The 24824-nt window shown below is 43.8% G+C and overlaps 1 long non-coding RNA gene across 1 annotated transcript; it reads left to right on the forward strand.

The window, feature by feature from the left end:
• Positions 1-13674: 13674 nt before the first annotated feature.
• Positions 13675-18098, forward strand: LOC143526871 (uncharacterized). The gene is made up of 3 exons (XR_013133971.1): positions 13675-14644; positions 15207-15254; positions 18023-18098. It is a non-coding gene; the product is annotated as an uncharacterized LOC143526871 (long non-coding RNA).
• Positions 18099-24824: the final 6726 nt, after the last annotated feature.

The raw sequence follows: 24824 nt of genomic DNA on the forward strand, positions 1-24824 counted from the left end.
GTGTGACTTTCTGTGACTGTTTGTGTGTGTGTGTGTGTGTGTGTGTGTGTGTGTGTGTGTGTGTGTGTGTGTGTGTGTGTGTGTGTGTGTGTGCGTGTGTGTGTGTGCATGTGTGTGTGTTGTGGCCCTGGCAGTGCCAGACTGAAAAGGAAATGAAAAAGGAGTTACAGAGAAAAATGTAACATAGTAATTCACAGATATTTATTGTGTCATACACACATACACATATTTAGTGTAACATACACACATACACATATTTAGTGTGTCATACACACATACACATATTTAGTGTAACATACACACATACACATATTTAGTGTAACATACACACATATTTAGTGTAACATACACACATATTTAGTGTGTCATACACACATACACATATTTAGTGTAACATACACACATATTTAGTGTAACATACACACATATATAGTGTGACATACACACTTATTTATTGTAACATACACACCTATTTAGTGTAACATACACACTTATTTAGTGTGTCATATACACATACACATATTTAGTGTAACATACACACATATTTAGTGTAACATACACACATATATAGTGTGACATACACACTTATTTATTGTAACATACACACCTATTTAGTGTAACATACACACTTATTTAGTGACATACACAGATTTAGTGTCACATATTAGTGATATTTACACATACAGACATATTTAGTGTTCTTCTGGTTGTCTTATTGCAACAAGGAAAACTGTCACGGAACAGCTCCGGACCCCTCCTTTTGGGCGTGTGTCTATGTCGTCTACGTCTAGTCATGTCTGTATATGTATTTCCGTGGGTGTGAGTTGTAAGCGAGTGTGTTCACCTGTGGTTCGTCTCGTCATCACTCTGGGTTTATGTGGTTCGTCTATTTAATGTGTGTTCGCGCAGTGTCCCGTGCTCGTCTTTGTCTGAAGTTCGTGCCCTTTGTGTTAAATGTTAAGAGTGCTGTGCGCTATCCGTGCTGCACTCCACTGCGTGCAATAAAAGTGTGTGTTCACTACTATGTGCCTTCGTCGTGCATGCCTCCCTCTACCGTAACAAAAACAATAAATATTATTTACAACAAATTTTATTTTGCATGTGTTTATACATTTTAGCATGTCACAACAGTCTCAACCTTTTTAGGGTAAGAAACATTGCTAAATGGAATCAGTTCATTTAGCAAGTATCACTGTGTGGCAGGGGCCACTACTGTAGAGTAGGACATTACTGCTCTGGACAGAACACAGCCCAACGCAGACCAAACGTTTACTCATACAGTGAAAACTGTGAAATGAACACAGTCAGGAGAGGTCCCAAATCAGAGATGACGACGTTTCCATGGTATCAGCCTTGGACTCCCCACTGAGAAACCACTGAGCCTAATCACTTTAACCTCCCTCATCAGGTTCCTGGTAAATACATTTCTAATTCATCATTTTCTATATTCCATGGTTCACTCGGCTCGAATATGGGGAAATCATTTGAAATTCTACACATGATGAGCTTCTACTCTGGAGTAATTACTTCAGCACAATGAATGAGACCAGTGCTGTGTTCAGCACAGCCCAGCGCACAGGGAGGAGAGGAGGAGGAGAAGAGAGAAGAAGAGAGGAGAGTGGAGGAGAGGAGAGGAGAGGGGATGGGAGGAGTGGGGAGGAGAGGAGAGGGGTTGATAGGGGAGGAGAGAGGAGGAGGAAGAGGAGAGGAGAGGGGTTGATAGGGGAGGAGAGGGGAGGAGGAAGAGGAGAGGGAATAATATGAGGAAGGACCTGGGTGAAGAAGAGGAGGATGAAGAGTAATCTCTCCTCCCTTCCGTCCTTTGCCTCTGTGAGCCCCCGTGGTCAGATCTGCTCCTTACTGCCTGTGCTGTCCTCCCTCAGTAATGTGGAGAATGGTAAATAAATAAATAAACACAGGCCAGGCAGTGTTTATGTGGGGAACATGCGAGCTATACTTGGATAATTGGCAGTTGTTCTGCTCCCGTGATCCAGAGGCTGATAATTTCTGGAGACTTGTCCTCCAGAGAGCTGATGGGAGTGGGTGGGGGCGAGGTGAGGGGTTGGAGAGGGTGGGGATGTGTCGGAGACTTACGGGGATGATTAAAGACAACAGTGACACGGAAGGCACAGCGGGTGAAAGTTAATCGTGTCAACATCACAGACGAGGACACGTTTATCCAATGTCGTCTGGAAGAAAGACTGGAACAGGGAGAGAGCATGTGTGGGCGTAGAGAGATACACTCAGCATAATTACCACTAACATTCACCACAGTGACAGAGACCAGGTGTTTTAAGGTGAGCAAGGAGAGGTCATTGTGTAGAATGAAGAGCCCTTTCTACTGTGAAGGACAGATGAGTAGGAATCGCTATTACACAACTCTCAGTCCTCAGACCAGTGTAATTAACCTGACACAACTCAGGATGTCGTATAGAAAATAAATGATGTAACATAAAACGTGATACTTTCAATCCAAAAACATTCCTAGCAAGTAAAAAATTATCTTTGCTTTCTACTAATTAGGTGTGATTTGTGGGAGTTTTATTTTTGAAGGTTGCTCAGTAAAATGGTTCACCTCGGTCTCCCTGTTGTTCAGGTGCAGTAAACATCGCACTTATCAAGAGGGTTAAGACACATGAGGAGCTACTTACACGCTGCTCACCGAACTGAGGCATGCTTTGCTCTGACACACAACCAACGTCTTTCAGCTTTCCTGTTCCCAAAACTTCCAACTTACTTTTCATAGTACTTTAGTTCCCAGGGAAGTTCCATTCTCCCTGTTGGAATATCAAACTAGGTCCAGTGTTCCAGCTTGAGTTTTTGCTCCAAACTGCCATGACGCTATGGTCCGGAAGTCTGTTTATTGGGTGCCTCATCGTAAAAGCTGATTTGTGATTTACAGCACCATTACCACTCAGTCCCAAGACACTGGCCCATGGCAGGGGAGGTGTCTCGTAATGTGCCTGTATCAGGCTGCAGTCTGATAGTGGTGGATGGGGTTACAGTTGTCTTTTCCAGCCGAGGAATTAGAGCTAATCACCCACGTCATGCAGTGCCACTCACTTTTTGACAGGTAGGTGACCTAAGTAACCAAAAGCCAAATGCCAGTCTTGCAGTTTAGGTCCGTCCCTATACAGCAGTAACAGATAAACAGTGCACTCATCAATCATGTGTGTTTGGTGCTCAGGGAGTGGCTGCCAGGTTGCTATGGCAGGGCTGGGGGACAGATCTCTAAAGTGCACCATTCTTTTTTAAAGCATCCGTCTCTGCTTCTAAAACTTTCACCTTGCCAAGGCTAGAATGGTTCTCTCTGCATGACTGATCTGTAGTCTCTGTGAATGCCACTTAACTGAAGCTCTAGGGTCCCAGGAGACCCACGCCTGGGCTCTTTGTGGTCTTAGAGGGGCAGAGAGCACGGGGCCACTCGGTGGAGACTGTGTGGGAAGCCCCAGTCAGCGAAACCAAGAGACAAAAGAGCTCCGTCTTCAAACACGCCCGCCGTCAGCTCCTATTTGACCGACGTATTTATTCCTCTCTGCTGGTTTTATTTATTTATTGCAAAATATGTGTCAGGGGGTTGACTCACGAGAAGACACGCCGAGACACACATAAACCCATCAGCGTCAGGATGGTTAACAGTTCAGTAGACAGCACTCTCTCCGCAAAGATGGAGCAATCCAGTGAAGCAGCTCTCTGTCAGAGTCAGCGTGGCGTAGCAGGGCAGGTGTGTGGGAGCGTCCAAGGTAAACCACGGAGGCAGTACAGGTGAGTGAGAGAACATCAAAGATCATCACCACGCCACCCAACAAGGCGTCAGCAAACAACTATTGTTTACTGTTTTAATTACATTTACATTACTGTTTTGATGAAGAAAAAAAAAGAAAGCTTCTCTTTGTCAATAGGAAAGAAGAGGTGTGTTTTGCACAGGTTTTGCAATGTGTAGATATTATAATGTTCCTTCAAACCAAGTGCCTTGACGTCCAACTGGTATAAGGTATGCAAAGAGCGAAGTGGGTAAAAAACAAACAAAAAAAAACAATAAAACAAACAAATAAAACAAAAAAAAACGTATGCCTAAATCCAGAATGCATGCTTTTCTTTTGCAGTCCTGACTAGCGTGGTGGATTCTGGGCATCTGCCCCAGCTGGGGACAGGTAGGCTTTCTGGAACCAGTTTAGGGTAAATTTAGCACCAACCCTGGGGAATGAGGATTCAATTCTCTCTCTGTAATGCAACAGTGATCAGTATAACATTTACAACATAAAATACCCACAGGTACGTGGTGGGGAGTCTCCATTCGTTAAATATGTCAAATTAAATAGATTGAGAATTGATTTTCTTTTTTGGAAACCTAAATTAATTTTGAATGAAAGTGAATTTTTTGAATAAAAGGGAAATAAAAGAGAGAGAGGACTCCCGCATGGGATCCTGACAGAGATTATTACAAACAGAATAATCCTTAGTGTGAGTCAGAGGGACACCTAATCCTGAATGAAAATCTCAGATTAATGTGATGGATGATGACACACAGTGGTCACTCCAGCCTGCTGGTTGTGATCAGTAGATCCATGGGCCAATATTCATTTTGGGTCTGGGATGATTTGACACCCTATATGATAAAGGTTAATCATCTTTTAATCATGATAAAAATCATGAGTTAATCATCTCAGTTCAGCTTTAGACAGAACTGAGACCAAGAGTGTGGCTGCTACCCCACTCCACAGACCTGGGGCAAAACAGTTGTTCCTTCCAATGGAGACCAGGAAATAAGGTGTGCAGGAAATACAAATCTTACAGGATAGCAAATGGATTCTTAATGGACTACCTGCAATATTTGCTGTGTAATAACAACATCCTTTACAGCCTCTACCATATGATTTAAATCATAGCTGTCAAATGATTAAAGTTTAAAATCATGATTAGTTGCAATATTTCTGTAATTAATCATGCATATCAATGATTAATTGCATATCTAATAATGTTAACATTCCATGAAAAATACACACAGTTAGTGACTCCACCTCCACCTTGTTCACTGAGAGTAAGTGATAAAAGTCCTCTATTAAATACTGATATCACAGATACCGTATTAGGCACACATATTCTGTCTTTAATGCTCACATATTTCGCTGTCATTTTTAAACACACACTGGTGTAACACTAGCAGGTCTCATTTGAAGACTCGCCCTGAAAAACGTAACAGAGCACCAGACATGACCATTTATGTGTGCCAGAGTGTGTGTGGGAAGATAATGGAGGTGCTTATTAGTAAAGAACTTAAGAAGCACACACAGTAATGTTAATAGTGTTGACATTAATTAACTCACATTTCAACGCTTCAGGAGTATCACTCGAAGGACTGCCTCACATGTGAAATCTCAAAAAATACTGTAGTTCTGTGATATTTGAATTCAAGATCAGAAAGACTGATCACAAAGACTACATGGTTGTCCTTGGATATGCTTTTGAACCAATCACAAGCACCGCACGGTTTGCTTTTGAACCAATCACAAGCACTGCACGCTTTGCTTTTTAAACCAATCACAAGCACTGCACGGTTTGCTTTTGAACCAATCACAAGCAGTGCACGGTTTGCTTTTGAACCAATCACAAGCACTGCACGGTTTGCTTTTCTTATTCATCATTTACCTTCTGCGGATCACACGTGTGAGATACTGGGTGAGATACACGTGTGAGATACTAGCCTCTCTGGAGTCTTTACAATGGCAACAGTAATGTTGCATGCAGTAGATGCCCAGAATAACATAATTCATGCAAGAAAAAATTTAAGATTTAATAATAATAATAATAATATTAATAATAGTAAATACAAAAATAAAAATAAAAATAAAAAGAGTTTTGCTTTTTACCTCAGTACAGTACATGTTAATTTGAAAAATACATTCTAGTTTTGCAATTAATTGCATGCCCTAATGCGTTAGCTTTGACAGCCCTGATTTAAATGAGTTGAAATGGATGGTGCTGGTGTTGAGATTTAGATCGTGTGTTTGAAGGACGAGCAGTCGCAGCTCCTCCTTTCACACTTCGCTAAAGGCTAAAAGGATCTAAACAGCAGCTGTGGCATCTCTGCAGCCCTGCTCTGCACTGCCGTGACGACCGCAGGGGCTCATCTCATTGGACTGTCACGGAGAGCTGCAGGAGACGCAGGGAACCCTGGGAAATGGAAGGAGGGGTGGGGCTTCTGTGTCGGAGCACACTGTGGCGGTGCAGCTCCTCCAGACCTCCAGCATCATGACTTCCTTCCACCGTCGACCTTCACTGTGTGCGGGCAATGTCAAAGAGCAACGCACGCGGAGTACGGCAGGCTGCCCGCCCCACTCCTGCCCCGCAGAGGGGGGAGAGAGTAGCAGAGTACGGCAGGTCTCGCCCACAGCCCGTTAAACGCGGACGTATGGGACCGTTGTCCGCGTGGACACACACTCCACTGTGTGGGGGCAGGGCTGTGTGGCCCCGGAGCCCCGTAAGAGGTGAAGGAAGTCCCAGGAAGCCGGAGGCATGCTCCGCTCACCCTTTCAAATGGAGTCCTAATGATTTATAGATGTTTGCTTTAAAAAGCCATTGGCATTAATCCCATGGCTCATTAACTGTTTAATTAAAATGAAATTTGGTGGTAGGAGTTAAGCAGATTGCGAGGTTTGCTCTGTGTAGCGGCTGCTGACTGGCCTGCTTTCTCGGAAGCGTTCCTCGGAGGGAGAAGGACGTGTAATAGTGCATGTTTGGGGACTAAACTGACATGTGGAAATAATAGGCCACAGGGAAAGAGCTCTGGAGAGAGGCGGCCATCGCAGTGTGGGCAAATGCTGCAAGGGATTTGTTAGCGACGCAACAACAACAACGATAGCAACAACAACAAACCGTTCAACGAAACAAGCGACAGTGATGCAACAAAATCATGTGTCATGGAATTTTATTTACTGTGTATTGGCGCATTTTACTCAGATTTCATCATGTAAAATGTTTCCTTCACAAGCGTTTGAATTTGCACTCACATGTGCCACAGCTGAAAGCTCAACTCAGGACTGTGTAGGTCTACAGGAAGGCCTGTCAGTGCCGCTGATGTGACAGGTGAGGCAGCCGGGGCCCCTCCCCTCTCTGACATTACAGGTGAGGCAGACATGGCTCCTCCCCTCTCTGACATTACAGGTGAGGCAGACATGGCTCCTCCCCTCTCTGACATTACATGTGAGGCAGACAGGGCTCCTCCCCTCTCTGACATTACATGTGAGGCAGACAGGGCTCCTCCCCTCTCTGACATTACATGTGAGGCAGACAGGGCCCCTCCCCTCTCTGATGTGACTGGTGAGGCAGACAGGGCCCCTCCCCTCTCTGATGTGACTGGTGAGGCAGACAGGGCCCCTCCCCTCTCTGACATTACATGTGAGGCAGACAGGGCCCCTCCCCTCTCTGACATTACAGGTGAGGCAGCCAGGGCTCCTCCCCACTCTGACATTACATGTGAGGCAGACAGGGCCCCTCCCCTCTCTGACATTACATGTGAGGCAGACAGGGCCCCTCCCCTCTCTGACATTACATGTGAGGCAGACAGGGCTCCTCCCCTCTCTGACATTACATGTGAGGCAGACAGGGCCCCTCCCCTCTCTGATGTGACTGGTGAGGCAGACAGGGCCCCTCCCCTCTCTGATGTGACTGGTGAGGCAGACAGGGCCCCTCCCATCTGCTGGAAACATTAGTCTCTCTGAAGGAGATCTTTAAAAGCCCCGAATGCGAGCTAGAGGGCATGAGCAGGGAAACAAAGAACGATGTTTTGGAGCCGTGTCCTGTAACAGTGATCCGGCATAATTAAGAGGCTACACTTCTTCACCAGGAGCAGTGGTTGCGGAGTACCTTAAATTGCTTTCTAAATGGGTCTGTGTTACCCAATATGTGGTTTTTATGTATGTTTCAACAACCTGAGGGAGAGATGGAGAGAGGAGAGAAAATGGCCCTTGATTGATCGTGGAGCTGATAGTGGAAACCTTAGAAGTGCCTTCACCACCAAACGGGTTTTAATAACATTTAAAATAGAAACCCGGTAATGGCAAACATGGACACTTTGCAGGCCAATCTGTGGTCAAACGTACTGGGAAATGACAGAAGGTCAAATGTATGAGTGTTGTGAACCACTCCACCCTGTTATCACTCCGCCCTGTTATCACTCCACCCTGTTATCACTCTGCTTTGTTGTCACTCTGCCTGGCTCTCCCACAGTCTCCCATCTCAGTGTGGCAGCACTACAACGACATGCTTAGTCCAGGAAATACCAGCTGCTCCATCTTGCTGCTGTTGAGATCCTCACTCTCAGCTGACACCAGCTCCTTGTGTTTGGCTGGGTCACTTCTCCCATGCTGACCCTGGCCTGTGGGATAATGAACTCTATTAAACTGTAGTAGGTAGAGAGAGTGAGGATCAGATGGATAAGAGGGAAGGAAACAGAGAGGGGGGCAGGAAACAGAGAGGGGGCAGCAGCCAGAGGGGGGGCAGGAACCAGAGGGGGGGCAGGAACCAGAGGGGGGCAGGAAATAGAGGTTGCATAGAAATGCGTAACTCGTGTGATCTTGCACTGAAGGACAGTGCGTGAGTTGAGAATTGAGAGTTATGTTCAGTGAGAATGTGTTTGTTGGGAATGTGTCCACTGGGAATATGTTGTTTCAGGGCTTATTGTGAAGTTTTGATTTTCAGGTGCTTTATTTTTCCAATTTGAAACACAATTTCAAAGTATGGTCAAGTTAGTTTATAGAGTAGTATGTTTGTATGTATGTATGTATGTATGTATGTATATATTTATGTATGTATATACATATACATATATGGGTATCAGCAGATCACATCAGCCATGCATGTTAAGAATGACAATATGTGCAGACAACAGCAGTGGAAAAGCCACAGTAGCACATTTTTAATGCTCACATTTAAAGGCGAAATTAATCGCTTAAATATTTTAAGTGATGGTGGGTTGGTTCAGTAGGCTTGTTCATCCTCGTTCTGAGCTTCACCCAGATTCAATGTGCAGTAGCACCACAGCTCTCCTGCTTCAGAAGACGTCCAGACACATCAAATGCAAAAAGGTGTTAAGGAAATGCAGACAACAGAGGCGAGCGCAGAGCCGTGGCCCTGCCTGCTGGTGCATGCCTGCATGAGGAACAATCCCAGCGTGACTGGCTGCGTGGTACTGAGGGGCAGACGTCACTCTCTGTTCACAGCCCAGGGTCCCAGCGGCAGACGGAGTCACAACGTGTGAGTGTGAACGTGACACTCTCGTTGGAGGTGTGTGAACAATGCCTCAGTATCTTCGTAGAAGTCACTCTTCAGGGTTCTCCTGCTACTGTGTGTGTAGTGTATTCAGGGTTCTCCTGCTCCTGTGTGTACTGTATTCAGGGTTCTCCTGCTCCTGTGTGTGTAGTGTATTCATGAGTCTGGAGTGGAGTGTATAGTAGCCCCCCTCCCCCTCCCCTCTGTGTATCTGAACCTCCATTTCCATCACCTTTTCTCTCTGATCAGCCTCTCTATCAGAGAAAATTCAGATAAGAAGCAGGTAACATTTTCTAATGTTGCAATTTTCATTGTCATTCACATAATATCATTGCAATGTCTGTGCCATTGTAATATGTAACTAATTGGCTACTACAGCATTAATAATCTGTGCGTTATCTTAAATTCACCTGAAGCTATAAAGCACCTGAGGCACTAGCTATAGTTCTATAGATTTCCAACACTAATTCACTTTGATGTAATCAGTCTCTGCTGTGCCTGTGCACTAGGTGAGATGTAACATTAAGGGAGCCCAGAAACTCTTTAACAGGCTGCTTATGGATATTCTCAGACCTTATTCTCAGACCTTATGCCAGGCTGTGCAATAAATCTTGTTCTTCCCAGCATTACTTGTTATCATGATTTGAAGTCAGATAGATCATTGAGTTTTACACCAATTAAACCTGCATGTATCCCTACAGCCCTGAGTGTGGGTAACAGGGTTAGGAGTCTCTAGCAGCAGAGCCTGTACAGTGGTCAGGAGCTGAGCTGTGTATTAGGAGGATTAATACTGTGTGATTTATTACTGTACGCAAGCATTGTTGTTCACCTGTGGCACTGCCTGGAGCTCTTAGCAGAAGTGGCCTGCAGAATCTTATCAGTGCTCAGAGATGATGATATTCCCCTCCAGCCCAGGACAATGACAGGTGAGGGTAGTTCTTCAGAGAAAGACTTAAAGCTAATTAACCCATCAGCAGCTTTCATTAGCGTGGCAATTAGCAACTATTAGCACTACTGTGTGTCAATGGAGTCACGAATGCCCAGTGCTAACATCAAAGCTAACAAATGCTGTGTCCCTGAGCAACAATGCGGAGTGATGTTGCGGGAGAAGGTGTCACAGTGCTGAATTCAGGACTCACACTAGCCCTGTTTATCGTCTCTGAGTGTTACTGTCCTGCCCTGCCCTCACACGTCCTGTCCACGGTCCAGGACACGCTAACGTCATCACGGTGCAACTCTGTGTGTTGAGGAACAGCGTTCTTGCATAGCACAGTGCAGTTCACGGCTACACTTTGTGACTTACCTGGAGTCATTTGAAGTGTCTGATTTACAGGCAGCATCCCGCACATTCAGATATCAGATCCTCAGCTCTGTCAGCATTTCGCCACAGCCATGAATCTTTGGCGTCTGAGCAGGAAGATCATCACAAATTCTACCTGAGTCTGGGCGTCACAGTGGCTTGGTGGGGAAGATATCTGCGTCCCACTGCTGAAGTCTGGGTTCTTTTCTCTAGCCACCTGTGTCTACATGCATTTTCCCTGCAGTCTTTGGCTTCTTCCCACAGTCCAAAAGCATGGACGTTAGGGCAAACTGACTCTTCTAAATTGCCCTGGTGTGTGTCTGCATGCCCAGTGACAGCTGCCCTAATAAAGCTGTCCTAGTGTGTGTGTGTGTGTGTGTGTGTGTGTGTGTGTGTGAAGGATTGTCCAGTGGTGGGTGGTGCTCTGTCCTGGGTGGTGTCCTCCCTCCCCTCCCTGTGTGTGTATATCCAGTGGTGGGTGGTGCTCTGTCCTGGGTGCTGTCCTCTCTCCCCTCCCTGTGTGTGTATATCCAGTGGTGGGTGGTGCTCTGTCCTGGGTGCTGTCCTCCCTCCCCTCCCTGTGTGTGTATGTCCAGTGGTGGGTGGTGCTCTGTCCTGGGTCCTGTCCCCTCTCTGACTCTGGTTCATTCTCCCAGGGGGCGGATCCTTCCAGTTGAGTACACTGTGTGCCATTGGCTGTTTCTTCTCACTGGTAAGAAGTTGTGTGTGCTAATTGTAAAGTGACCTTTAGTTCCTTGGAATGTGCTATATATATATATATATATATATATATATATATATATATATATATATATATATATATATCGAACTGTGTTAACCTGAAATTAACTTCATTCCATGTGGAATCTGACATATATATATATATATATATATATGTCAGATTCCACATGGAATGAAGTTAATTTCAGGTTAACACAGTTCGAATACTGTTTTATACATTCGGTAATTGAGTTTTATTTAATAAGCCATGAGTCAGCAGTTTTTAAGTGGTCAAAAAACAAAATCTATGAGCAAAGCCCCAGTGAGGGGAGTGCGTGTCTCCTCCAGCTGCTGATAAGAGGATCTGAGACATAAGTCCCTCAGCAGTATGTCTCCTCTAATTTGACACATTCAGTGTTAAACCATGTTAAAGTCTCCTACGCGTCTCCTGCTACACCAGAATTTCAACAATATCATGGGAGCTTAATGAAAGGTCTTATAGAACTCACTCCATGTATCTTGCGAGGCCATGCACATACTTAAAAAATGTGAACATTTCTCAGGTCTCACTTATCTATGTAGTATGAGGCCCTGTGGGACATAGCCATGCCTTATGAGGTATGCAGGCTTGTCATCTAATGCAAAGATCTTGTTTCAAGGTTTTGCATTCAGATGACCAAAAATCACCAGAAATAAAAAGCTGAACATTCTCCAGAGGATGAACAGCCCTGCTGTTACAGTCACACTGAAGATATGCTTTGGTGATCTATTTTGGCGATCTACTATAGTGGTTTGCTTTGGTGATCTATTTTGGTGATCTACTATGGTGGTTTGCTTTGGTGATCTATTTTGGCGATCTACTATAGTGGTTTGCTTTGGTGATCTATTTTGGCGATCTACTATAGTGGTTTGCTTTGGTGATCTATTTTGGCGATCTACTATGGTGGTTTGCTTTGGTGATCTATTTTGGGTGTTCTGAGTGCTACAAAGTCATTATATTAACATTTATTTATTCATATTAATTTAATATTGTTTATGAACATCCTTTTATTTTGTGAGGCAGTCACATTTAAACAGTACACATTTCACAGAATAGATTATAACAAGGCACTGCTGTTATAATCTGTCTTAGCTGTGTATGCAAAGTCACTAAACAAACTAGCCTTATCTGTAAGTTACTACTAATTCAGTGTGAGAGGAGAGCACGTCTCTGTCTGGGTAAGAGTACCTGCGCAATGGTTTTTAATTGGGAAATGCATTAGCAGTGGCAGGCAGCAGGCCAAACAGAGGCTGCTACCCAGCCTGGGCACCAGGGCGTCAGGAGATGGTCAGGTGCTTTGAGCAGCAGCAGCTGGCAAGGGGATCTGGGCTCTTCCTGCTCAGCTGAGAGCTTAAATTAATTTAAATGGTGGGGATTACTTTAAAGAAGGACATTCATTAATTTGAGGCAAGTTTACAGAGAGAGAGAGAGAGAGAGAGAGAGAGAGAGAGATGGAGAGAGAGACAGTGAGGGAGGGAGTGAAAAAGAAATAGGGAGAGAGAGAGAGAGAGAGTGAAGGAAGTGAAGGAGAATGAGGAAGAGAGTAAAAGAGAAAGAGGGAGAGAGTAGAGGAGCATGTTCACTCCTCACACTCTTCTGGCATGGTTGGATATTGTCATTTTGTTTCATTAAACAATAATAACTTGCTGTTATATGTATTTATTTATTTATCAGCCATTTACCCCAGTGGATATAACAAGGATCTTGCACAGGGACCAATTAAAGAAGGATGAACCCACCATTAAATGTATTATACTTTCTATTATGTTTATTTGCTTAAAAAAATAAGTGAGCAAATAAATAAAAAATGTAAGATAACAACATTTATTCTCCAGTTCCTGGTGATACAACAGACAGGGTGCTGTAGAAAAAAAGAGCTATATTTCTTTAGGGGCATTGTATGTTATTCTGATTATTTATTTGTATTTTCTTTATTTGTTCTTTAATTGTGAATCAGGAATTTGAACACACGTCATGTTCTGCAGTCACTTTGTAAGACGTTCTGGTACATGACATTAAAAACTAAACTAGCAGCTAGTGTGTCTGCTCATCAGAGCTTGTTTGTGGCGTTTATTGTGTTTGTGGTATTAGTTGCTCTTGTGGTGTGTGTTGCATTTGAAGAGAGCAGCACATTAGCAGGATATATAAATACACTCAGCAAACTTACTGAAAGTGTTTCAGTGCGGTTGTGGAGTGACTATGACACTCCTTGGATGAGACGAAAATGCAAGCTAACAGCGCTTAGAGAAGGAGCTTCTCGGGGGGGAAGGAAGTGTTCCTGGCCTTCACTTCTTGTCATTTTTACCTTTAACATAATCATGATGTGTGAAGGCCTCAGTATGTCATGTGACATGAAGGGTCTGAGTATTGTGGCAGGGGCCACGTGTTTCACCCTCTCCACTTTATAGCAGGTTTCACTCTCTTTCGGCTTTGCAGTGTTCTTGTGAGTGCCGGCTTCACCCTCTCTTCACCCTCTCCCAGGCTGAATCAGAACTTGGGCTCCTGGACACTATCTTGGCTGTGAAACTCAGGCGTTTTGCAGATTCATCTACCTCTGCCTGGATCTCCTCTGATAGATAGAAAGTAGAGATACGATTTGTCCCTGCTATGCTGAAGGAACCTATCTCATTGGCTTCGGTCTATTTTGTTATTCGTATTTGTGCTATAAACGTAAGCTGTATTTTTCACATTGACTCAGCCATATCAAAATTTATTTTGATTCATCAAGTATCAACTGCACTGACAGGCGATATACAGCGTAAAACACGCGGCTGTAGGTGTTTTACCCTCAGGAATATGATGTCTGACATATAATCATGTCTTGACACTGTCAGAGCAGCACACTTATAAATCCTGTCAGAGACATGTATCGGCTGTGGGTATGAGCTCACACATCACATTTTCATTTTCACCTACTCATTTCTCACACCATCTGAAGCATTATGGGTACTGAATGCATGACATGGATCGGGGCTGAAGTTGGCATAGTGTAGCACCAGCCTGGGGAAGCTCAAAGGTTCTTTTGAGTGGCAGCATTTTGTCTAATACGTGTGTGTCTCCAAACAGATGCACAGTTGTCATTCCAGGTCCCACTGAAGACTTCTATCAAATGCGATATCACTGAAGACTTCTATCAAATGCGATCTCTTCAAAGGCTATTCCCTTGGACCGTGTTTACTGATGCCGCCTTTTCAGGTGTCTGTCAAAATGACGCTGCACGAGGCCATGTGGCAACAGCTTCAAAGATATTATTGTGAATATGGAAAGGATGTGTTGAAAAAAACAACCCTCTTTTCCAGTTATAACTCAACTGGGTGAGATATCAAACTACCTAATTTTAGAGAGATATACAAGTGTGTTACAACTGCATGTCTGCTGGATGTCTGATCATTAACCTGTAGAACACCCGACCTATTTCTGACTTACACTTTTTAACTTTTTTTTTCAGAGATCAACATTCAAGGTTACACATATACATATATCACATTATCTGATATATGCCTGAACACTTCCATCCCTCTCCCCCTCAACACAATTTCATATGATGATTATTATTATTATTATTATTATTATTATTATTATTATTATTATTTTTAGAAAATATCAGGCATCTGTGGTCTGGTAAAATTAGAAATTTCATAATGGGACATTCAATGGTTTCGTGCTAAAGAAACATTTTATGACTACATCACATATATTAGTTTCTGTGATTAGACCAACCACAGATGTTTTTGTGATTGACCAGCCACAGATGCATTTATGACTACACCAACCACAGATGAGTTTGGAACTAGACTGACCACAGATATAAGATTTTGCAGTTTTTTATGTGCACACACGTACTGCAGTCGAAATCAAATTAAATCTTTTACACAGGCTCTGTGGGCTTTACTCCACTGAGGATCTTTAGGCATCCCGAGGACAGTGAGTGCATTTGCAGTATTTTCATATCTAATGTGAAAAAATATGATTGGATTCTGGAATAGTCAGGCTATTATCTAAATAAGCCACAGCAAAACTTGATACTGGAAAAAGAAAATAAGCCATTTATTACTGTAACATTTTAATGATGCTGTTATAGGTTGATATAATTTCATCAGTAGAATTTCATAAGTAGAGCAAACTGGTGAGGTATATTTGTTGCATTTTAGTTTGTTGGTCAAATACCTTTCTTTAGGAATAGCAGGTGTGTTAGAGCAGTCAAAATAATTTAAGAATATTGGGTGTGTTAGAGGAGTCCATATAACTAACTAGAGTCTTGAGGTCCTTTACAAGCAGAGCTGGGAAAAAAGTGTCCTAGAATATGTCCTGTGACACCAGGCCTTTGGGGACGTAGCCCCTCACCCAGACATGAACTCCAGCACCATAGATAGCACCCTTCACCAGGTCAGCACTGCTCTGTGGACAGCGCCCCACTGTGTAAACAAGAGGTTGGACTGTGGAGTCAGCATAGCTGCTGGAATTGGATGAGTCCTGGGGGAATGTCAGAACCACACGCCAAACTCCTGAGACCAATCCTCTGTCTCGCATTTATCTGAAATACTATGGGCAAATCATATACGTTTAAAAAAGATTTCTGTATTTTAAAATGTTTAAAAAATTTATAAATATTTAGGGCAATTGAATATGTTTTGTGTCATAAAGGAAGAAAAGGCTTATCAACACAATTTCCTTGTCTAAAGCTCTGGTAGAATACTGAAACATTGTGAATTATGTTTGTTTGTGGGTAATGGGTAATTTTTTTCATACACACAAATTGTGTGTACACAATATAGGCACTTCTGTTTTGATTCTCTGGGGTGAGCTGCTCTACGTTACTTTTGGATATCGTGTTTGTACTGTTGCCTCTCATCTGCACTACGAACCTGTGCTGTGTTGTGAGACTGACTCATTCATTAAATCACCTTTCAGTCCGCAAGAGTCAGTGTCTGCATCATGTACCCCTCATTACAGGGGTAACAAACATGATATGCTAATACGATAATAATAACAATAACAACAGCAACAACAATAACACTACCACCACCACCACCAACAACAACAACAAGAACAACAACAACAATAATAATATTGCTTGTTACAAGTTAATGTTACAAGTTAAACTGAGTATTCTGATATTATGTTATCAGGTCAAATAAATGCAGATCAGATAAAAAACTAAACTATATAAATTCCTTTGTAATCCATAGCTCATGAATTCCTTCATAATTCACCAAATATAGAAGAACACTCCAACTGGATCATTTGTAGTATTAATAGCAAGAATAATAGTAATAATAGTAATATTAATAGTAATAGTAATAGGAATAGGAATAATAATAGTAATAGTAATGGTTGAATCTACTCAGCTAAGTCATACTTAGAAAGCAAATTTGAAGAAGAAGAAGAAGAAGAAGAAGAAGAAGAGGAAGAATGTATACAGGTTCATTTGGGTGCTGGTGAGATCTTGAGAAGTGTCTGCAAAAATATGATAAAACAAATGAGTGGAAATATGGAAAAAATGGTGTATTATCAAGATATAGTTTTACTAGACTGCACCCATCATAGAGGCATGAAAAATCACTGTTCTGGCGTCTCCGTTCTATTTAAGAAAAGCTCCAGCTCTCTCCATGTGTGATGTCTATGTACTTGACAGCAGCTTGCTACCTTTTCTAAAGTCCCCTCCCCAACCCCCCATCACCAGAAGATTGCAAAAAATCACAGGTACAGTGTCCGTACGTCAGCAGGCCTCAAGAATAATCTTGAGTTTCAGGGCATTTTTCACACTGAATTAGATTTCTGTGACAGGTATCAGAAGGAAAAAAAACAAGGAATCAGCACAGTTCTAAAGGTCAAAAAGAGACAAACTCGCTTCCGACAGCGCTGTGACTGCCAGGGGTTCCGTGAGGGCAATTTGTGGGGCTACAACCCCAAAAGCAGTGGTGGCTTTTGGCAAAGAACGAACTGAAGAGGTCTGAGAAGGCAAATGATGTCAACAGAGCAGTGCAAAATCAATCAGAAGATTTGCCAAAAATGGATTGGAGAAGTAATGAAGGCATCATCTTGCTCTGGGTAAACAGCTCAATAGTGTCTCTAGTGAACTGGGAAAACTTTTCTCTTCAAGGAAAATAAATGATCTGCACTATTTAAACTGGCCCCAATTTTAAGGCAAACCAAAGATTTCAACACGGAGAGGTGGTGCTGCAGAAAAAAACCCTGCCAGTGATTTGAATATATGCATATATTGAGATCAAGGCAGTCCAAAATTAGGAGGCCTTTCTTGCAGCTGAGAGTCTGCAGGCTGGGTGGAGTCTTGAGCTACTGTGACATCATCCCTGCATGCGCTTGTGGCATGTCAGATCAGCAGGTCACGCATCATTGGCACCCCAAGACTCAGCTGCAGGAACGGACCAATCACAGCCTCGCCCAACATTACATCCGCCCCATCGGCAACTTGCAAGGACAAAAGAGATCCGAAAGTGAAATGCCAACACATGCTCCAGTTAAACACACACATGCCCAGTTTGAAAGAGGCAGTTTGGCTTAACGTTAACTGTTCTTTTCACAATCACACACTATTTTCACAACTTGCAAGATTATGTGACTAATTATGAAGTGCCTGCCCAGATGAAAGGAGCTTGTGCCAGATTGCTTCTGGATTACGTTCTTCTTTGTACCGCTGAGCTGCTTCATCTTCCGCTGCTCCTCTCTAGGGCCGTTTCCTCCGGTGAAGCCGTCTCCTGCCGCTGGGACTCTGCCTTGTGTCTTCTCGGAAAGCTCCCACTGAATGACTTCATCCTGATCTCCATGGTGATCCAGTCATTAAGGAAATGTGTTATGCCTTGAACGTTTTTTTTTTTCTTTTTTGTTTTGTTTTGTTTCAGGTCTAACATTGTTATTTAATGATGTGGTTGAGTTGTTCGTAACATAAGTAGAAAGCTGAAACAGAGACATGTTCCTCATTCCCACTCTGTTCAGTGTGCATGGAGTGCAGTTAGCACTTCTGCTAATGTTGCTTACCAAATGTCACAGAGTTTCATGGCTTGAGGCAAAGATATGGTCTCTAATACAAAACCTAAATAAACGTGTGTGTGTATGTGTGTGTGTGTGTGTGTGTGTGTGTGTGTGTGTGCATGTTTGTGCATGTGTGTGTGTGTGTGTGTGTGTGTGTGTGGGAGTGTGGGAGTATGTTATGGAAGGTCACTGTTTTGATCCATGTGAGCTATTTATGAGGTTATTCTTGGTAATGGCTTTAAACTGCAAGAGGAGTTCTGTTTCAGTGTTACACTGTAACACACTGCAGGATGAGTTCTTACAGTGAAATATTCTTGTTGTTACACACTTGATGTTACGGTGTAACAGTGTACACAGTGTACACAAAACACACTGTTTTGTGTACACTATGTACACTGTACACCCTATTGTTGCAATCTTACTTTTCCTAAAACTCTCTCACACTCTATATAGTAAACAGAAAAAACAGTAAACATATGCTTTACCACACACACACACACACACACACACACACACACACACACACACACACAAACATAAACACGTGTTTTATGCATCCTTAGACCACCCTGCAAATGTGCAGTACTACATACCTTGCAGTGTAGGTCATACTTAACCAACCTGCTTTCATGATTAATTCATCAGACACGAGTGAATTAGATTTCACATAAATGAAGTCATAGGAACAGTGAACCTGCACCTGGACTTTCATTTTCCGCTGGGTTGGCTCATGTGAATTGTTCAGTCTCTCTGGTCAGTTGGCTGCAGGACTGTAGGTGTGAGTGTGACCTGTGGGACAGTTCACCGGTGCCCCCCATTTGGGGAAGACCAGTTGGCTTTCACTGAAATTGATTTCAAGCAGTGAGTGGATTCAGTTGAGAAAACCTATTGTACGCTGGTTCTGAGGTGAGAATGTGGTGCATTCTCCAGTACAACTCAGCCCTTCAAGCTACAGCGAACTAGCACACAGTTTCACCAGCCAATATCTCAGCTTACTCCATATAGCCACACAAATACTGACAGAATAATCTAAATCACACTGAAAAATGTAGCGGCACACACACACACACACACACACACACACACACACATACACACACACACACACACACACACACACACACACACACACACACACACACACACACACACACACACACACACACAAATGCCCTTCAACCTTATATTCTCCCTAGATGAATTAGCTCATCTCTGTTATCTTTTGCCTCCTGTCCCTTCTCTCCCGTCTCAGAGAGAGGACGTCCTGACACTTTATTACCCTCCCACTCTCCTCTGTGTAACCTCCGAACGTCTCTGCCCCGGTGCGTGTGTGGCCCCTGCTCTGGCGCAGGATGGCAGGGGTGGGACAGTGCGGACGAGACGCCGTCAGAACGGGGCTGGCGTGTGTGCCAGGCCATTGTTCCACACACTGAGATGAAAGCCAGGCCAGCTAATGAACATCTGTCCAGCGCACTCAGGTAGTGCAGCGTCACTGCCATCTTCAGCTGGACCATCAACCACAGCAGCTGTTCCTCTACCAAAGTCCTTGTGGACTGATGTAAAGGTGTAATTAAGGAGCATTCCAGGAGGTAGAGAGAGAGAGAGAGAGAGAGAGAGAGAGAGAGAGAGAGAGAAGGAGAGAGAGAGAGAGAGAGAGTCAGTCACATCCTACTATCCTTAAAAATCACATATGACCCAAAAATGACACTAGGGACCAACATGAGTGAACTGTTCTCACATGCATCCCATCTTCAGAAGAGAAATATAGTACTGACTCATATGCTGGACATTCTTATTAATGATGGAAATAATTGAAAACAAATGAGTCTCAGAATGAGACAAACACAAACTACAAAGTACAAATAGAAAAATCTGAAGTAGAAATCTCTCGGATTTAAGGCTGTTAAACCTGCTGTCACACAAACAGAAAACTACCAGTAATGAAGCTATTGGAAAAGGAAGACAGGAATAATGAAAGATGTATAAAGAAACAACATCAGTGTACAAAAAAAAATATGAAGGTGTCTGAAACAGGATAGTTATGAGAAGCACTGATACAGGGTATGTATAAGCAGTACTGAAAGAGACGTACTGAAAACAGGGAATTTAAGGGAAATACTGAAGCAGGGTAGTTATGAACAGTACTAAAACATGGTACTTATGAGAAGTACTCAAACAGGATTTTTATAAGAAATTCTGAAACAAGGTAGTTACGGGAAATACTGAAACAGGATACTTATGCGAGGGCTGAAATAGGGTACATATAGGAAATAAAAACATTGCCTTAAAAAGAGCACTAGTTTAACAGCCAATGCCAGAACTGCCCTTGCTCTGCAAAGTCTGCAACGTGGAGCAATCGGTATGGAGGCAAAAATGATATCCCTGTTCACTGTGCTGGAGTTGACTGGGAGGTCCGTCCAGAGGTTTGAAGCTCCTGGTGGACGTTCTGGGAATGGCAGGAACATATGTGCTCTTGTTCCAGACTGCCGAATGCAGTGGTGTGTGTCTTTGTGTTCTTACAGCTGAGGTCAAAGTGGGATCAACAAAGATGCCAGATCTGAAGATTCACCTCTGAAATTGTTGATAAGAAACCAACAGGACTCCAGGTCTCAATTCCCCCTGAATCAAGAGGTGGTTTATCGAGGTGTGTGGTGGGCGGTGCCCACAGGCCTGTCTCGGCTGTGCCAGCGTGCTGATTGGTCATCCTACCAACAGCAGTGTCATGTGGGTCTGTATCAAAGGTATATCAAACAATTTAGCAGGATTTCACATTTCATTCAGGCTGGTCTATAATGCCTTTTCAGATTCAATTCAGAAAAAAAAGTAATTGATTACAGTTACAGCACAACATCATAACCCTATATCATTACCTAATATTACAATGCAATATTACAACACAAACAATATATGACATGTTACAGGATGTTATGAATGAATGCTTTAGTGTTGTTAAAGAAATGGTATTTTTCCAAAAGTGTTTTTCACCACTGAATACTCTGAATCTGTTCATGTACCAGTCTGTACCAGCCAGTATCCAGCCTGGTCATACACCGTCTGGTAGCGGATGTTCGTGAAGAGCCATGCTCACACAGTCTGGGAAGGGATGTTCCTGAAGTGGAATCCTGTGCAGGACAAATGTTTTATTTTTAATGGCATTGGGATGTCTGTGCGTCTCCATGGAAACAACGTAGAAACTTTCCGATGCTCTTCCTTAATCTGCACGGTGTGAGAATCCCTTTACCTCCAGGAATGTCAAACCGTTGCTCCCACACGTGGAATGTAGCTGACATAAACAAACAAGTCTTGTAAAGTCATAACAACACTAAACAGAAGCCAGCACACAGAGAGCAGGCCTCTGGTGAAAGGTGGGAAAACCTTCAGCATGCTTTGATCACATTATGGAATAACACTGAAGCACGTCGCATGAGTGTGTGTCGGTCGTGCCAGATCAGACACTCCTCTAAATCAGAAACTCCTTTAGATCAGACACGCCTCTAAATCAGACACTCCTTTAGATCAGACACTTCTCTAAATCAGACACTCCTTTAGATCAGACACTCCTTTAAATCAAACACTCATCTAAATCACACTTCTTCGGATCAGATGCTCCTCTAAATTAAACACTCCTCTAAATCAGACACTCCTTTAGATCACACTCCTCTAGATCACACACCCCTCTAGATCAGACATTCCATTAGATCACACACTCCTCTAGATCAAGCACGCCTCTAGATCACACACCCCTCTAGATCAGACATTCCTCTAGATCTGTGTCCTCCATCCAGTTCCTCATCACGCCTGCAGCACGTTTCCAGGAAACTGAAGCTAAAGGAGGACACACAGCCCGGCTGCTGCCTGTGGTACTGCATTAGCAGAGTGGCGGGATTAGATGGACTATTTTTGATGTAAACATCAGCGACGAGAACCTGGCAAAGACTGAAACTCACTCAGCTCTCCCTGTCAGTATAATGGCGGCTTTTTATCTGTCAGTCCTTGATAAAAATAAGAGTTTTTCATTCCTTTGGAGTGTCTAATGCTGTTTACTGGGCATGGGAGTAACCAGAGGCTCTGCTCTTTTGTCTGCTCTGAATGCAGACAGGATCTGTTATTTCTGCTCCTCTCTGAGTGATTTAAAAACCCCTCCAGACAGTCTAACTTACATAAACACACAGCTCCTGTTCTGCGTGCTGCAGTGTCCTGGCTGTGTCTGAAGCCTTGACCCCCAGCGCGGGGAGCCTTGGAGGCGTCGTCTGGAGCACAGACGTCGTCCGGGGCGCAGACGTCGTCCGGGGCGCAGACGGGCGTTGGACCAGTGCTGCACTTCAGAAGCACATGTAAACAGAAGCTTAGCCTGGGTGGTGGGCGGCGACTCTGAGTTAATTGTTCTCAAGTTCTCTCCATGCGAGAGGGCGGGGTCAGGCCAGGGGATTAGAGGATGGTGGGACAGTTCAGGGGTCAATGCCTGAAGTGGGTGGATGGCAGGCGTAATAGGTGTTAGCGGTGAGGGAACTGGTGTTCAGATGGAGGGGTTATCACCTGAGACCACTGCAGTAATCTCTCCCATCGCCCACAGATGCCTCTACTACCACAGAGCATTAGGAGAGAGATGCAGCTCTGTGGACAGACACAGGACGGGGTCGGCACTCATGGCTCTGACACTGCTCACAGCTCAAACACACTCACACACTATGGCTTTCAGACACAGCAAACTCAGCTCATAGCAGAAATATGTGTGCAGTCTATGGTTAATGAAAGGCAATAAACTTCTTACTGGAGTTCAATTACAACAAAACATCCATAAAGCCTTAGACATTTTCATAGTTTTATTGAAGTTCATATTTATGACTTGCAGCAGGCTATATGTCCATGACTCTGACACCAGGAATACATATGTGTTGTTCTATTTTTATGACTGCATGATGACAGTTTGAGGTAATAGTGATATTCTCATGCAATTTTACACATAAAACATTAAAGGGTACACACTCTGTGTACCAAACAGATGTGTGCATGTTTGCCTGTTTGTGTGTGAATGTATATTTGTGTGCATGTGTGTGTGTATGTTTGCATGCTTGTTGTCTGTGTTTGTCTGTGTCTGTGTGTGTGGTTTGCATGCTCTGAAGAGCTCCCAGCAGGACTCTTTCTTGCATGACTGATACTCTGAGCCCAGCAGCAGGAAGGGGAGGAGCGGTCTGGCCATCCCCAGTGTGAGACTCTCTGCTCCAGGCCAGGAAGGCCTTCACCAGCCCCGGCCCCCCAGCACCACCACGCGTACAGCAGCCGGCCACTCTCACCAGCACACACAGTGCTCTGCTTTTGCCGCTGCCAACCTTTGGCCTAGTTTTACACCACTTTTGCTATTTGACAAAAGATACGATCGGATCCATATGTGGGTCAGGTTTGAAATCTTTTATTCCGTGTCTGTGTGCTGCGAGCGGAGGTGAAAGTTGGCAGTAACAGAGGGTATTTATTCTTTCAGCGGGACGCAGGCAGCCCACAGCATGGCACTCACCAGGCTCCCTCCTCCCAGATCTGGGGCCCTCTCACCTGCTCTGATCACCAGTGGGAAGATCATTCATCATTTATCCAACCCTGTTACCGCTACATATGGGAAGCTAAGACCCAATCCTGGGAGCATAATGGATGTTCGAACAATACAGTGACAGACCTTCATCTGTGCGCGCGCGTGTGTGTGTGTGAGTGTGTGTGTGTGTGTGTGTGTGTGTGTGTGTGAAATGAAGCAAAGAATCACAGCTTTATTTTAAATGTGATCTCAATCCGGCATAAATGTCCTCAGTGGTCTCAGAGGGTGCTGTGCTGCAGCCCGATGTCCCATGTGTGAGCGCTGAGCATCTATCCACGTCCAGAGCGGAGGGAGTGGTGTAGTGCAGCCGTGGAGCCCCCAGTGGAGCCCTTATCCTGCAGCCCCCACTCACACACATTCCCTGTGAATGTGGAATGTAGCTGAGCAAAAACGCTCCTGTTTTTACGGGGAAATTCGGTGGTGAGAATCTCCACACCTTCACGTTCCACATTGTTTTTTCACTCTGGAGCTCTTCAGTGTCTTCAGTAATTTGCCAGCAAACATGAGAAGTACATGAGTATAACATGTACATACATGGTAACATATAACATGTTAAGCCAGGATGTCAGTACAAATGAGTCAGTACCAGTCACATATATTATTTTGTCTTACACACCCACTGAGCTGTTCTTTAACATTGCAGAGTGCTAAACGTCAACCGCACAACACATTATACACTCTTACACTTTGAGATGGCAGGAAGTCAAGGCTGAGGTTGTCGAGGTCCCATGATCTTTAGGTCTGTTACTTTGGGCATGAAAACAACCATTTCACTGCTCTGTTCATCTGACCCTTATTCGCTTTTAAGGTAAAGACACATAACACTGAACATGAAGCTATGGTGCAAACACACACACACACACACACACACACACACACACACACACACACACACACACACACACACACACACACAC

This window comes from Brachyhypopomus gauderio, chromosome 1 (assembly GCF_052324685.1).
Source record: "Brachyhypopomus gauderio isolate BG-103 chromosome 1, BGAUD_0.2, whole genome shotgun sequence".
NCBI lineage: Eukaryota > Metazoa > Chordata > Actinopteri > Gymnotiformes > Hypopomidae > Brachyhypopomus > Brachyhypopomus gauderio.